Source organism: Peromyscus californicus, unplaced genomic scaffold (assembly GCF_007827085.1).
Source record: "Peromyscus californicus insignis strain IS unplaced genomic scaffold, ASM782708v3 Scaffold_6__1_contigs__length_162567912, whole genome shotgun sequence".
NCBI classification, from domain to species: Eukaryota; Metazoa; Chordata; class Mammalia; order Rodentia; family Cricetidae; genus Peromyscus; species Peromyscus californicus.
Window position 1 is genome coordinate 71,016,578 of NW_026294584.1, and position 14,094 is coordinate 71,030,671.

A 14,094-nucleotide genomic window follows, 5' to 3' on the forward strand; every position below is an offset into this window, starting at 1 on the left:
ATGCTTAGGAGAGCAAGATTTGCAATCTGACGGCATCACCAAGCAGCTGGGGTGCAGGGGAGGCTGCTGTCTGAAGTCCGGAAAGGGTGGGCACCCATCTTATTTGGCCGGATGTTCCTGGGAATATCTCATTATCATTTTGGGGGCTGTGGTCCTGGCTTTTAGTTGGGGAGCCTCCTCTGTCTTTTGAGGGTTTCTAAAAAGCACTTTGGTTGTATCTGTAAGTGGCTCTTGTGGACTTTGGCTCCTGCCGGTCACCATTTCAAGGGACTATCAGAATCCCGAATGCCACGTTTGGTTTGCTTCCTCCACTCTGCCTTAGTCCCATGGCTCACCGGCTTCAGAGAACAGACAGACACCAAGACTGAGCAGAGCCTCTTATTCAAGGCAGCTGGCCAGGTGTCGAGTGGCCTGGGGACCAGGCTCAGTGGAGAGTAGATGTTCTCTGACTCTCCTCTCTCTAGAGCCTTCTTTGGATGCTCTCAGTATGAGGGGCCTTGCAGGAAAAGCTCATTTGTGTGGGAATGCTGGCAAACAAGCCCACTTGGACTTTGGGTGCATGCTTGTGGACCTGGCCTCAGTTTCCTTGGGCGGTGTCTGGTAACTATTGGTTTCAAATGAGACACGGGAGTCTTAATCGCACCATGTGTGGGAAGTGCCCCATGGGGCTGTGTTTTGTAGGCAGTGAAGTTAAGGCTTGCCCAGAAAAATAACATGTTTTCCTTGCCTGGTTCTGGAGCTGTTTGCCTGGTGACTGACTGATTGGTGGTTTGGGAAGAATGGAGACATTGGTTAACTTGGGTGTCCAGAGAATTTTTTGGTGTGTTTGTGTGAGAGCTTGTTTCTGTTTCTCTGGAAACAGTAGAGGGCAGAGCAGGAAATGTTGATGATGCTGTTGCTGCAGCTTGTGTACACGTTAGTGAACTAGAAACATCGCTTAAATGACACTGAAATACTCCAGGACCCTGAGAGTACCAGAAGGCCTTAATGTCTTCATTGCGAAGATAAACAGGATGGCAGAGGGCTTTGGGAACGGTAGGCAATATTCCCCTCTTAACCCCTATTGGAACCGTGTTCCTCTGCTGCATTCCTTACAGAGGTATTTAGTGGAAGAGATAAATCAAAGTGGATGCAGTCCAAGACTTTCTTTACTCTTTTATGGGAAATGCTTTCCTGAGATTAGAAATACCTGACACACAGGATGTGGTGGCACAAGAGAGACAGGTTTTCATTAAATAAAATCAGACTGAGCGTATAGCATTGGTAGGCTTTCCTCACAGGATTGTCTGCATTAAGAGGTGACCTGTCCTTAGCTCTGTGATTATTCATCTTTAGCATCCCAGTACCCTGGGTTAGGATATCTCGCTGTGGTTGATCCATCACTCTCCATACTCTCTTAAGAGGCTGAAGTGAACAGCACCTTGGTTAAGCCATGGCTTCTGTTTTGCAGTTAACACACTCCTCAGGCATTATTAGGGACTTTTTTGTATTGCATGGGATATTTGGAAAATAAAAAGGAGAGAGGAATAAGAATAAGGAACGGTGAGAATAAGAACCAAAAATGGTCAAAGACGATGCTGTTTCCTTGAGAAAACGTGGTTATGTAGCAAAGCCTGGCTTTCTGTCTTGGTTGCCCAGGTGGGTAGATGTGAGAGAAGAGGCTTGGTCTGGATTAGTCCTTTTTCTAGTGCCTGCAGGGAAGCCTGAAGCCTCTGGTGATGGAAGGAGTGTGACTCTCGGCTTACCCAGTGTTGGCAGACCCTACGGGTGTCCTTGATGACTGGGACCAGGACTGCATGGACACAGCCTGCAGGTAGAGATGAGGGTGTGGATGGGTTTGATTTCTCTCTCTCTGAGGCCGTTGTCTGGTCCAGCCTTGTTCTACACATAAACACATGGCTCCAGCCCCTCAGGCCCCTCAGATTCCTTAGCTTACTCAGCTAGAAAGACCCAAGTTGTATCCTTGGTTCAAGTAATTTGTTAAACCCATATGCAGGCTGGCAATCATTTCATCTTCATATCAAGAGCAAGTCTTAGAGAATGGCCATGTGCTATACACTAAACCGGAAACAGCAAGTATCTAGACAAGCCTAGAGCTTAGCGGTGTGTCTGTCCCAGAGTCAGCCTGTGACACAGTGTGTCTGTCAGAGAGTCAGGCTGTGACACAGTGTGTCTGTCCCGGAGTCAGCCTGTGACACAGTGTGTCTGTCCCGGAGTCAGCCTGTGACACAGTGTGTCTGTCCCCGAGTCAGCCTGTGACACACTGTGTCTGTCCCGGAGTCAGCCTGTGATACATTGTGTCTGTCCCGGAGTCATGCTGTGACACAGTGTGTCTGTCAGAGAGTCAGCCTGTGACACATTGTGTCTGTCAGAGAGTCAGGCTGTGACTGTCCCGGAGTCAACCTGTGACACAGTGTGTCTGTCCCGGAGTCAGTCTGTGACACAGTGTGTCTGTCCCGGAGTCAGCCTGTGACACAGTGTGTCTGTCCCGGAGTCAGCCTGTGACACAGTGTGTCTGTCCCGGAGTCAGCCTGTGACACAGTGTGTCTGTCCCCGAGTCAGCCTGTGACACACTGTGTCTGTCCCAGAGTCAGCCTGTGACACAGTGTGTCTGTCCCGGAGTCAGCCTGTGACACAGTGTGTCTGTCCCCGAGTCAGCCTGTGACACACTGTGTCTGTCCCGGAGTCATGCTGTGACACAGTGTGTCTGTCAGAGAGTCAGCCTGTGACACATTGTGTCTGTCAGAGAGTCAGGCTGTGACACATTGTGTCTGTCCCAGAGTCAGCCTGTGACACATTGTGTCTGTCCCAGAGTCAGTTTGTGACACAGTGTGTCTGTCCCGGAGTCAGCCTGTGACACAGTGTGTCTGTCCCAGAGTCAGCCTGTGACACAGATCTAATCTTGAAGTATTCCTCAGCATTATGTGTCAGTTGGAAAATTTGGTAATTAGTTTTGATTGTCAGCTTGAAGAGGTTTAGAATCAACATGGAAACATACCTTTGGGTATGTCTATAAGGATTTTTCCAGAAAGATTCAACTGAAGACGGAAGACACACACCAAGTGTGAGTTGAATCACAGCATGGGAGGCCGTGAGCTGAATCCCACCCTTCATCTTTCTGTGCTTCCTGACTGTGGATGTAGTCCCTGGTCCTGCTGTCAGGACTTTCCTGTCAGGATGGGCTTTATCCCCTCGAACTGTGAGGGAAAACAAACTCTCCCTTCCCTGAGTTGTGCTTGTCAGGCATCCATGAGATGCAGATCTCTGTGGAAGCCATAGAAAAGTAGTAACCCTGAACACTTGTGCCGACAGTGGAGTTGGTCCCTCAGTAAAGCTGGCAATGTCATCCACTGGCCTTTGGAACTGTTCTATGGGAGAAATATCGTGGAGTTTGGAACTGGAGACTAGAGAAGCGCTATGCTATAAGCCAAGCTTAACAGGCCACCCTGATGGAAATTTGGAAAAACAGACTCTCGGGAGAAATGTAGAGAGTTGGGGCCCAGATCCTGAAGTTTCAGAGGGAAACCGTTCAGTCAGGAGCTGGACCAGAGGCCGTTTGAGTTACATTCTGGCAAAGAATCTGGCTGAATTCTGCCATTGTCCTGGGAATACGAGTGAGGCAGAGTTCAAGAGTGACATGATAATTTGGTGGTGGAGGTAATTTCATGAAAGGACAGCACTGGTGTGAAATCCACAGAGAGCTGTGGTGTGGTCACGGATCACTGTTTTTATCCTGATCTCACATGAGAGGGGGTGACAAGTGTCACGGAAAAAGAGATGTGCCGAGGGGAGTGACTTCAAAGTCATGGACAAGGCGGGTGTGAAAGCAGCCGGCATAGTCACGGGGAGTGACATTCTGAACAGAAGCCTAGTAAATTAGAAGTATGAAAGTTGTCTTTGCATTGGATAGGAGCTCACAGTTTAGAGCATGTCTTGAATCTCAGAAGAGACTTTGGATTTCTGAATGCCGTTAGGACTGTTAAAACTGTGGGGAATTTCAAAGTTGGAATGAATACACTTTTGCATTAGGAGATAGCCATGACCTTCTGGGAGCCAGGGGCAGAAGGTGGTATAAATATGAAATGCTATGCACAAGCTGATGTATTTGTAATACTTGGTCCTGAGCCTGGGGCGGGCCTTGAAATGGGGCCTGGTTGGAGGAAATGGGTCACTGTGGGAGACCTTGGTATGTCTTAGCCCTGCTCTACTTCCGGCAAGTGGATGAATCTGGCTAACTGTGCCATGCTCCTGTCGCCATGACATCACCACCACAATTGACTGCATCACCTTGAACCATAAGCCAAAAATAAACCTTTTCTTCCTGAGCTGCTTCCTCTCAGGCGTTTGGTCATAGCAACAAGAACAGTCATTGATGAAAAAGGAAAAGGAACTAAGACTGGTGAGCTTCAAGTAAACATCTCATTGATAAGGATTTTCCTGAGAATTGCTGAGTTATCAGAAGAATTGCAGCACATCAGGACCTTTCTGAGGGTTACCCTACGTCCTTTCAGATGTCAGTCTTGCACACATGCTGTCCAGTGTAGACATAGCTCTTCATGTCATCCCCCACCTTGACAACTCCACATGCACACATACACTGTGTAAGAGTAATCAACATGATAGCACTGTGTAGTTCATGAAGAGCTTTCCTGTCGCCGCTCTCCAGTGTCCCAACACCCCGTCAGACAATGCGAACGTTGTCTATAGACTCTCCCTCTTTGTAAATATTTATTTATTTTTACCTTACGTTTTGTTTTGTTGGCGTATTTGTGTGTGCATTGTGTGCATGGAGAGCCCTTAGAAGCCGGAAGAGGGCATTGGAACTTTAGTTAGGGAGGGATATGAGCCACCTTTGTGGGTGCTGGGAACCCGACCTGGCTTCTCTTTTTATTGTTTTGATTACCAGTTTTGTGGATTTTTGTTGTTGTTTCTTGTTTTTGTTGTTGCTGTTGTTGTTTTTTTTTTAAATAAGAGAGAGGGAGACCATAAAGTCGGGTGGGTAGGGAGGTTGGAAAGATCTTTTAGAAGTTGGAGGACATGATCAAAATATATCGTGTATTTTTTTTTCAATTAAACAACAGGCAAGGGAGTAGACAGCACTCTTAATTGCTGAGCTATCATTCTAAACCCTGGAGTCTCTTTTTATAGTGAGGAATTATAATGTTCAGATAAGTTAAGCAATTTGCGCAAGATCACACAGGTATCAGATGAGGGAGCTGGTAATTAATTGTTGATTTTCTAATAAAAAAATTGACCCCCCTCCCTGGCCACAACATTAAGCTACCCACAAATAATGCAGTCTTATTTTATTGCTACTAAAATAAAAATCAAGGCTTAGTTTTGAAACAAAACTAAGAAATACGCAAACCCTTCTAAAATAATGAAAAGAGCTCACATGTGTGTGCTAGTGTGGAGGTGAGAATGTGTGGGTGCATGAGTGTGTGGGAGTATGTGTGTGACTGTGTGTGTCTGTGGGGTGTTGACATCTTGTTAGAAGGGTTTGGCTATACAAGGAGACTATATGGCATTTGATGTAGTTAGTGAAGTAGTCTTGTTTTCTCAGAACCTGTAAACTCACACAATTTTGCGAAATCTACATACAGCCTTTAGTAGTCTACCTTCCATCCCAGACACTAGTCATGCCTCCCCTCTCTGCTGGACATCAAGGCTCAGACACAGAGCCCTTCTGACTGATCCTTCCTGCTCCTAGCATGAGGTCTCATGCTTGGTAGGTGGCTGTGAGGAAAAAGGTGAATGAGACCCATGTCCTGGGTGTCCTATCCTACCCCATGCATAGAATCACATGTGAACAAGTTCAGTGTGACAGGTGATCAATCACTGTCCACTGGTCATTGTCCCTGAAGGAGCCTGTGAATGACGCCCCAGTGAATAGTCTTCCAATCCCTGCAGCACAGCTGAGATTTGTCCCTGGGTTTGGAGCTGGCTTGCCTCTTCTCTCCTTTCATTAGCTATTCAGTGGAACGTCTGACTCTATCTCTGCTCCTCCTGCCGTACCCCACCCACCCCTCCAGCTATGCCCAGTCAAAAGCTGCAGCATGGCCCCTGTCCTAGAAGGGTTCAGGTTCTGGGGGTTCCTGAGAGCCTGATATTTAACCCTGAGCAAAGAGACCACATTCATCCTTAGTGGAAGTCCCAACATTTTGGAGAACAACACGCATGCACGCGCGCGCGCACACACACACACACACACACACACACACACCCCTCTTTCCTGTCACTGCTCATTAGATTGTGGTCTCCAAATGGGTGCTGTTGTTTCTCTGTACTCTAGGTCCTGAAGGATACAGTTCCTGTTCACAGTCTAGGTCTTTGATGAATGGGGTCTGGTGCATCGTTCACCTCTAGTGGATGCAGGTTCTTAAAAAAAAAAAAAAAAAGCCCTTTCTTTCCCCATAGTTCCTTCAGGGTGTTTAGTGAGTTCCTTGGTTTTTGGGAGAAACTCTTGTTTAATTGGAAGTTGAGGAATCCATGAGCCATGGGAATGATGTAGTGATTTTCAAAAATACACCCGAGGGCCTAGGGAGATGGTTCATTCTGAAAATTAAGACCTCATTTTGGTCTCTAGAACTCATGTTTTGTTTGTTGTTTATTTGCTTGTCTTAAAAGCTGGGTATGGTGGTGCACACTTTTAGTTCCAGCACTGGGGGCATAGAGGACAGGCAGATCTCTGGGACTCACTGACCAACCAGCCCAGCCTACTTGGAGAGTTCCAGGCCAGTAAGAGACTCTTTAAAAAAAAGATGGCACATGAGTAATAACACGTGATATTGTCCTCTGGTCTCCACTTGTACGTACACAAGTGTACATGTACACATGTACTCACATAACCTGAACACACACACACATACATGCATGCACGCGTGCATGCACACACACACACACACACACACACACATACACCACACACACAGCTTATTCCTGCACTTTTAAAATGGGTGTAACCCCTTTGGGAAGTGGGCTTGAATTTCTTATTCTGTTCCTGTGACTCAATATGCCCCCTAAGTTTCATTAGGCACTAGACTTGAGCTCTAAGTCCTGAATTAATTTATGGGGAATGAAATGATCTCTCTCAGGGTCTGGAGAGGTGTTCTGCACATCAAATATGTGTGTACTTTATATTCTGCATATAAAATTAACTTCTCAATAAAAAAGCCAAACAGACCAAAACAGATGGGTATGAGATTGTGTGTTTTCTTTCTCTCTTTTGCTTATTAAGGCTTCTCTCTGAGAAGTCAGTTTGGAAACACATTCCCCTCTAGCTCTCCTCTGAGCTGATAGCTGATGGTGCCAGCAACATACAAGAGAAATCAGAGCTTGTTGTGGTTTCTTTTAAAGTCAGAAAAGAGAGGCCGGCTATGAGGCTATAGCTCAAAGACACAGCACTTTGCTTAGTATATAAGATCTAAGGCCCTGGGTTCAAATCCCAGCACCCCAAACCCTCCACAAACAAAATCATGAGAAAGACATGCTCCATATGATAAATTATACTCTCTATCTGCCATTTAGTTGGAGTCGAATTGTCACAAACTTGAGTCACTTGGGAAAAGGGAACTTCAGCTGAGGAACTGCCTCCACTGCACTGGCCTGTGAGCAGGTCTTTGGGGTATGTTTTTGATTCATGACTGATGTGGGAGGGCCCAGCACACGGTGGGTGGTACCACCCCTGGGCTGTTCTGGGTTGTGTGAGAAAGCAGACTGAGCAAGCCATGGGGAGCACCCGGTCAGCAGCTTTTTCCATGATTCCTGCCGCTGCTCCTGCTTCAGTTCCTGCTCCGACTTCCCTCAGTGATGTTTGTGATCGAAAAATGTAAGTCAAATAAACCCTTCCTTCCTAAGATGCTTTTGGTGAGTGTTTTAACACTGTAGCAGAGAGCAGAGCAGAGCACCCAGTGACGAGCAGGGGAGGCATGTCTCATAAGTGAAAAGGCGTAAAGCAAGCACCATGATTACACCGAGGCCAGGGTTCTGTTGTGGCCCTGCTGTGCCCACACTGCTCACAGTAGTATGTTAGCTTACCTGGACACTGGAGCTGCTAGTGATAAGTTAGTTTTAAAAATCTGCTAATTTTTTTTATTATTTATCCAGCCATTTTTCTCTTCTATGGGTTGGACATAGAGAGATACACAAGCCTATCTTAGCTAAAATATTGAGCCCTCTCTCACATTTGACTCTTATTTTTGACTTAGCATGACCTTGAAATGATCTACCAGTATTTCCAAGTGTTTATATGCTTGATATTTGAAACATTGTACACTGGGAATCTTAATCAAGCCTCTGAGTACGTCTTACTTGGTATTTGGCTGATAGTGGGACATGGTAGCCTCTGAACAGAACTTTAGGTTTCTTTAGAATACCTCCCAGGTATGCCTAGGTTCCTGCTGGACCCAAGGGCAAAAAGCATCCATTTGATAGGATGGACCTCATAGTAAATCATGAATAATAAGTCCATCTTAAGATAAACTGCCCCTTCCTGTCCCTGCCATAAACAGAGCTGGGTATAACTGCCATCCTGTTTGATGTATTCTCACATGAAATCTCTCAGGTTCAGGAGATGCTTGACTATTTTAGCCCGTTTTGCAGTAATCAAACGTACATTGTTCCTGGAGATGTAACAACTTATTTAGCAAAACTATCTAGCATTTGCATGGGTGTGCAGACAACCAAGATTAAAATATGGTGTTTCTTCAAAATATCTTAAGATGATCACTTTCTTTAAAAATAGCTTTGAGGGACCGGAGAGGTGGCTGAGGGATTAAGAGCATTGGCTGCTCTTGCAGAGGACCCGGGTTCAATTTGCAGCACCCACACAGCAGCTCACAACAGTCTATAACTCCGGTTCCAGGGGATCCAGCACCCTCTTCTGACCCCTGTGGGCACTAGGCATACACATGGTGCACAGGCATATGTGCAGACAAAACACTCATGCACAAAAAGAAATGTTGTTTTTTTTTTTTTTTTTTTTTTAAAAAAAAACCCCAAACCTTTAAAAATCAACATATCCGCAAACATGACTGTCTGGAGCTAGAGCAGTCCCATCTGAGAATGTGCTGCTCTCTATATATGGAGGAAACGTGCACTGTAGTGCAGACCAGGAAAGGCAGGGAAAGCTGACTTCACGACAAGCCACCCTTGACACTGTGGAGAATACACCCAGCTTCGCATTTCATTCCTTTGCTGATATAGTTTTTCCTTCTGAAGATTCCAAAGGGCAATTATTTTAAATGGTACCAGTGGACATACTGGGGAAGGAAAGATGCCTCCCTAAGCCCTGATCACCTCTATCCTGGCTGGTTTTCTGATCCCAAGGTAGAGTCTTCTGAGAGGAGGGGACTTCAAATGAGGAAATGCCTCCTCCGTATGATCGGCTGTAGGCAAGCCTATAGCTTTTCTTAAATTCATGACTGAGGGGGGAGGGCCCCGCCCATTGTGGGTGGGGCCACTCCCGTGCTGGTGGTCCCGGGTGTCATAAGAAAGCAGGCTGTGTTTCCTTCGGAGAGGTTGTATTCGGTCCCATTAGAAACAAGCCAAGTGATTTAGTTACATTCAATACTTCCTTAAAAAACCAGAGAATCACCACCCTAGTGTTTTGTTAACCACACACATGTCAAACATAGTTTTCTGGGAGATGGGAGATGTTCTGCAAAAATGCACTGTGCTGGACAGAAGGAAGAAGTGCGACGACCCGAATGGGCACACTCAGGCCGGCACATGCCAGGGTTTTTCTGTGTTGTGAAGCTAAGGCCTCACACTTGGGCTCAGCGAGCATGTGCTGAACTAGTGAACCCATAGACAGGAAAGTTAAAAGAAAAAATTAGGGTGAACAAAACCTCCAATTAGTCCATGAATTTTAAAAAAATCCTAAAGAAACATATGGAACATTTAAAAAAGAGGGGGTGGGGACTCTAACATATGAAAAACCAACCCCACTGGAATGCTTTCCAATATATGGTTATAAACGCCATATATATAAAACCACAAGTCCCTGCAGAAGGCCGAGAGAGGCTGGGGGCCCCCAGCACTCACTCCTTCTGGGGCCTCCTTTGGGGAGTAAGATCAGGGTCAGTTTGCAGAGATGAAAGCTGTTTGGAAATCCTTCCTTCTGGGGACAGTGGGCCTTGTGGGAAGGGAACTTTTGACAGCCTCTATAATGATGAAGTATGTGACAGTCCTAGAGAGGTCTCTGGTGCAGCCTGGAGCAGCCTGGGCGTTGGAGGATATGAAGGGACGGTGACCATGTCTAAAAGCGGGGAATTTTGTTTGGTTTGAGTGCAATAGTCATTCATGTTTGGCTCTAGGCAAACGTGTACAACTCTCCACCTCTGGGAAGGAGTGCCAACTGGGAGCTGTGCAGGGCCACACCCAGTTCACACCACCTTCTGCCACAACTTGCACTGGTGAGGGACAGTCTCACTCCAGGGCCTAGCCCTTTTTCTGCTTGGAAAACTTTGCAGCACACAGGCATTTCAAGCTGGAGGGCTGAAATGTCACTTTTAAAAGCAGGGTTAAAGAGGTCGCACAGCTGCAAATAATACTAGCCCAATGAAATTCAGATTCTTACTGCAGCGCACTTCAAGAATAACAGAGGGACAGGAAACGAGCTGCCTCCCTCCTTCTACCAGCAAAGCCAAGCCAGGGGAGAGAGAGAGAGAGAGAGAGAGAGAGAGAGAGAGAGAGAGAGAGAGAGAGAGAGAGAGAGAGAGAGAGAGGACAAAGATCCACAGAGAAGTAGACATACAAAGAGTCAGTTTTACATAAAGAAGACATATTGCGAGATAAGGACAGAGCCACTGGGAGAGATACAAAGACCTATTCACGAAACCAGTGGGTTTTTTTCTTGGACTGGAATTCAAGGGTACTTGTTTTTTATATTTGGACTTACAATGTTCAGGTTTGAAAAATCAAGATAGACTGGAAGTCCCAAAGTTTAGGCTCTTGGTTTTCTGTCAGTCTCTGCCAGCTCTTTCCCGACAGTTCCTCTATGAACGTTCTGGTTTCAAATGGATTGGCTACTATTATCCCATTTTACAGATAAGGAAAAGAGATGAGTTATGGTGTCATTCTCAAGGAAAGCCTTAGCCCCAAACTGAAAACACAATTCCTTCCAACAGTTAGCCTTGTGTGTGGGAGATCCAGTCTGTGTCTTTGCTGTGAGACAGAGCTGGGCATTTTAGAAGTAACTAAATGAGAATGTGTTTGTGGTGAGTGTGTTGGCTTCTTGTGTACGCTTTTTGTGCCTTATTTTTCTGACTAAAAGCAAATTGGCTTTGCCTGTAATAAATTTAGTTAATTGAATACTCTTTGTTCTCAGAGAAAACAGTATTGAGTTGGAGCCTCACTCAGTGAGACTTCCTCAAGAACTCACCTGTGGGAGTTTGGAGGGAGAGTCTGCTTCTCTGGATCTCATTCAAGGGTCTAGGAGGCTCAACAAGGCAGGGAGTTTGTTTCGGATGAACTCTGCCAAGAAGACTCCATCTAGGCTCTTGGTAGGGCAATAGATGCTAGCCCAAGTTTCAAATTTAAGGTCTATATTGCCCCCATAACCAGGTAAATGATACCAGCGATGGAGACATGTCAGTAGATCATGTTCACTCATGTTCAGTTTGTGTCTTAGATATCCTTATCACTTTCTGTGCTAGGCTTTCAGATACAAATGATGCTTTTAGTTTTTTACCATTTCAAATCTCTTATTGTGTGACTCTGCTGGGTTAATTCTGTGCCATTCCACTAAGATTAGAACTCAGTGTTAACAAAGGATTGGCTCTGCTGCCTCTGAGCTGGATGGTGAAACATCCCCCTTGGGTTGATCATTCCAAACCAGAGGATGCCAATTTTCCTCACTCTGATTCAGATGTCACCCTTACATTTAAAGTATATATTTAGAGTATTTTGTGTAGACTCTCTAAGTTTTTAATAGCGGAAACAGTCATTCCAAGAATATCCTTAATGGCCAGCAACTCTTTTGAATGGATTGGTGGCCTCAGCCATTATGGACCAACTTCCAATTTTAGACCAGGAATTTGTGGGGTCAAACCCTGAACAAAGAAAGAGATTCTAGCTCACTTAGCAGCCAGAGGAATGCAGTGGCAGTGAAGGGTTTGAATTGTAAATCAAGCCTGTCATCTCCTTGTCAACTGGGAAAACCTCCGCTGACTTTGTGTGCGACTAAACTGTGTTATTAGGATTTTTTAATTGTTTTCCAAAAAGTTGAGGGAAATTAGACTCATGAAGCATTCATTTTGGCTGAACAGTGAGTCTGACTTTAGGAAAGCAGCAATTAATAGGGTACCATTTAAAAACTATTAAGTGATGTGAACATCTGCCCAAATGAGACTGCTTCTCACCAGTGCAACCAAAGTCAGTATTTCTCAAAGGGTGTTTTACGAGGACCAGTCCCAGCCCAGGAGCTCAGGTTTTCTTGGTTGTGATGTCTATGATTAAATGACCAGATAGAAGCTAGCTTCCTCCCTTTTTTTTTCCACCAAAAAGCAGCTTTGGCTTTTTCCCCATCAAGTCTGGGGAGATTTTTTGAAAGACTATATCCGGAGACAAGAGAAATCAGTGGTCCACACAACCTCTCACCTCTCTGAAAACTTGATACTGGGCAAAAAAGTTGCCTCCTGAGTTGAGAACAGAAGGCTGTTTGGGACAATTTATTGTGATGATTCAAGATTCATTATCCATTCCACAAATATTTATTGAACGCCTACTATGGAAGCTCTAGGCAGTGGAGCCCAGGCTGTGGTGATTGCCAAACCAAACTTGGTTTATTAAAAAAAAAAAAAAAATCCCAGCCAGTAAAAGAACTGAATGGGAAGTGAGAGGCTGAGGCCTTACTTCTGAGGACCACATGTGGAACAACCAGGCTACAGCCAGTCTGAACCATTTGGCCTACTTTCTGGATGATAAAAGAACCTGTATGGAACTTTAGTAGGGGTCTGAGAGTGTAATTATTACACTATGCACTAGAAAAGAACCATAATAATAGACCGTAAAAATCAACCATGCCTCCTGACTAATGCATCGGAGCAGATCATACCAGTTGATAAAAGTAATGAGGCCTACATGGCAGAGTGCTTCCATTTAGAAGATCTACTGCAAGCACCTACATGGGACAGAATTAGCAAGCGGGTGTTGTTTGCAGAGGCTGCTTGTGGGAACTGTAGACCATCACAATTAAGCAGTTGAGGTTTATACAGTACACACACACCCACTCACATTAGACCTCACTGATCCCTTAAAACCTACTTTATATTAGCAACGGCTGTGTACCTCAAGACTTTTATCCCAATGTTAAGTTGCCAAACAGATTTGCTCCATGCTTATTGCATACCATGTAATAAATTGCTATAGTTTCATCTATGTCTGGAAAACAAAGTAAAAGAATGACAGTAGTAACTCAGTAACATGCACTGAGGACTACGTTGTTTGAGAAGAGACTTTGTATTTCTCATATTGCGTCTCTTGAAGTATAAATTCTTTTACTGCCACATGTCAGTATTTATTGAGTTATATTAATTGTGTTCCTCTAAACATGACAGCCATCACAATATAGGCTCAGTCTGTGGGACTGTGTTCTAATATGTGTCCAAATATGGGCATTGGAATTTGATCCCAAGACATTTGAAGCAGAAGACTGTAACTGATAATTAAGGAGGCCAGCGCTGATGTCAACCAGAGCAATGGAGTATTGGTGCAGTGGGGCTGCGTTTATGGGGGAAACCAGCATGTTGGTGGGCCAAGGATTGGGATGGAGCAGTGATTAAAGTGGAAAGACCATTTCTCCTTAGACTTAGTCCCTGAGTTTGGCCAACTCTTTCTCACATTGGCTTGTTAAACTCTTTAGAGACTCAGCAGTAGCTGTTGCTGGGACATTCATTTAATTATCATTAATTACACCTTCTCATGCCAGCCATAAATGTGCACGTATAGAACTCTCCCATTTGACTATCATGTAATCTTACTTTTGATTGGAACACACTGTTCCTTCATAACATTAGGAAACAAAGTTCTCAAGTGGCACCCAAGAAAGAGCCACACAGGCAATCAAGGGAATATACTGTAATTTGTAATTTT

General features: G+C 45.0%; 1 protein-coding gene across 1 annotated transcript in view; it reads left to right on the top strand.

Moving 5' to 3' along the window:
- Positions 1 to 14,094, top strand: part of Creb5 (cAMP responsive element binding protein 5) — a 404,708-nt gene that overhangs the window by 66,723 nt on the left and 323,891 nt on the right. The window lies entirely within an intron of this gene.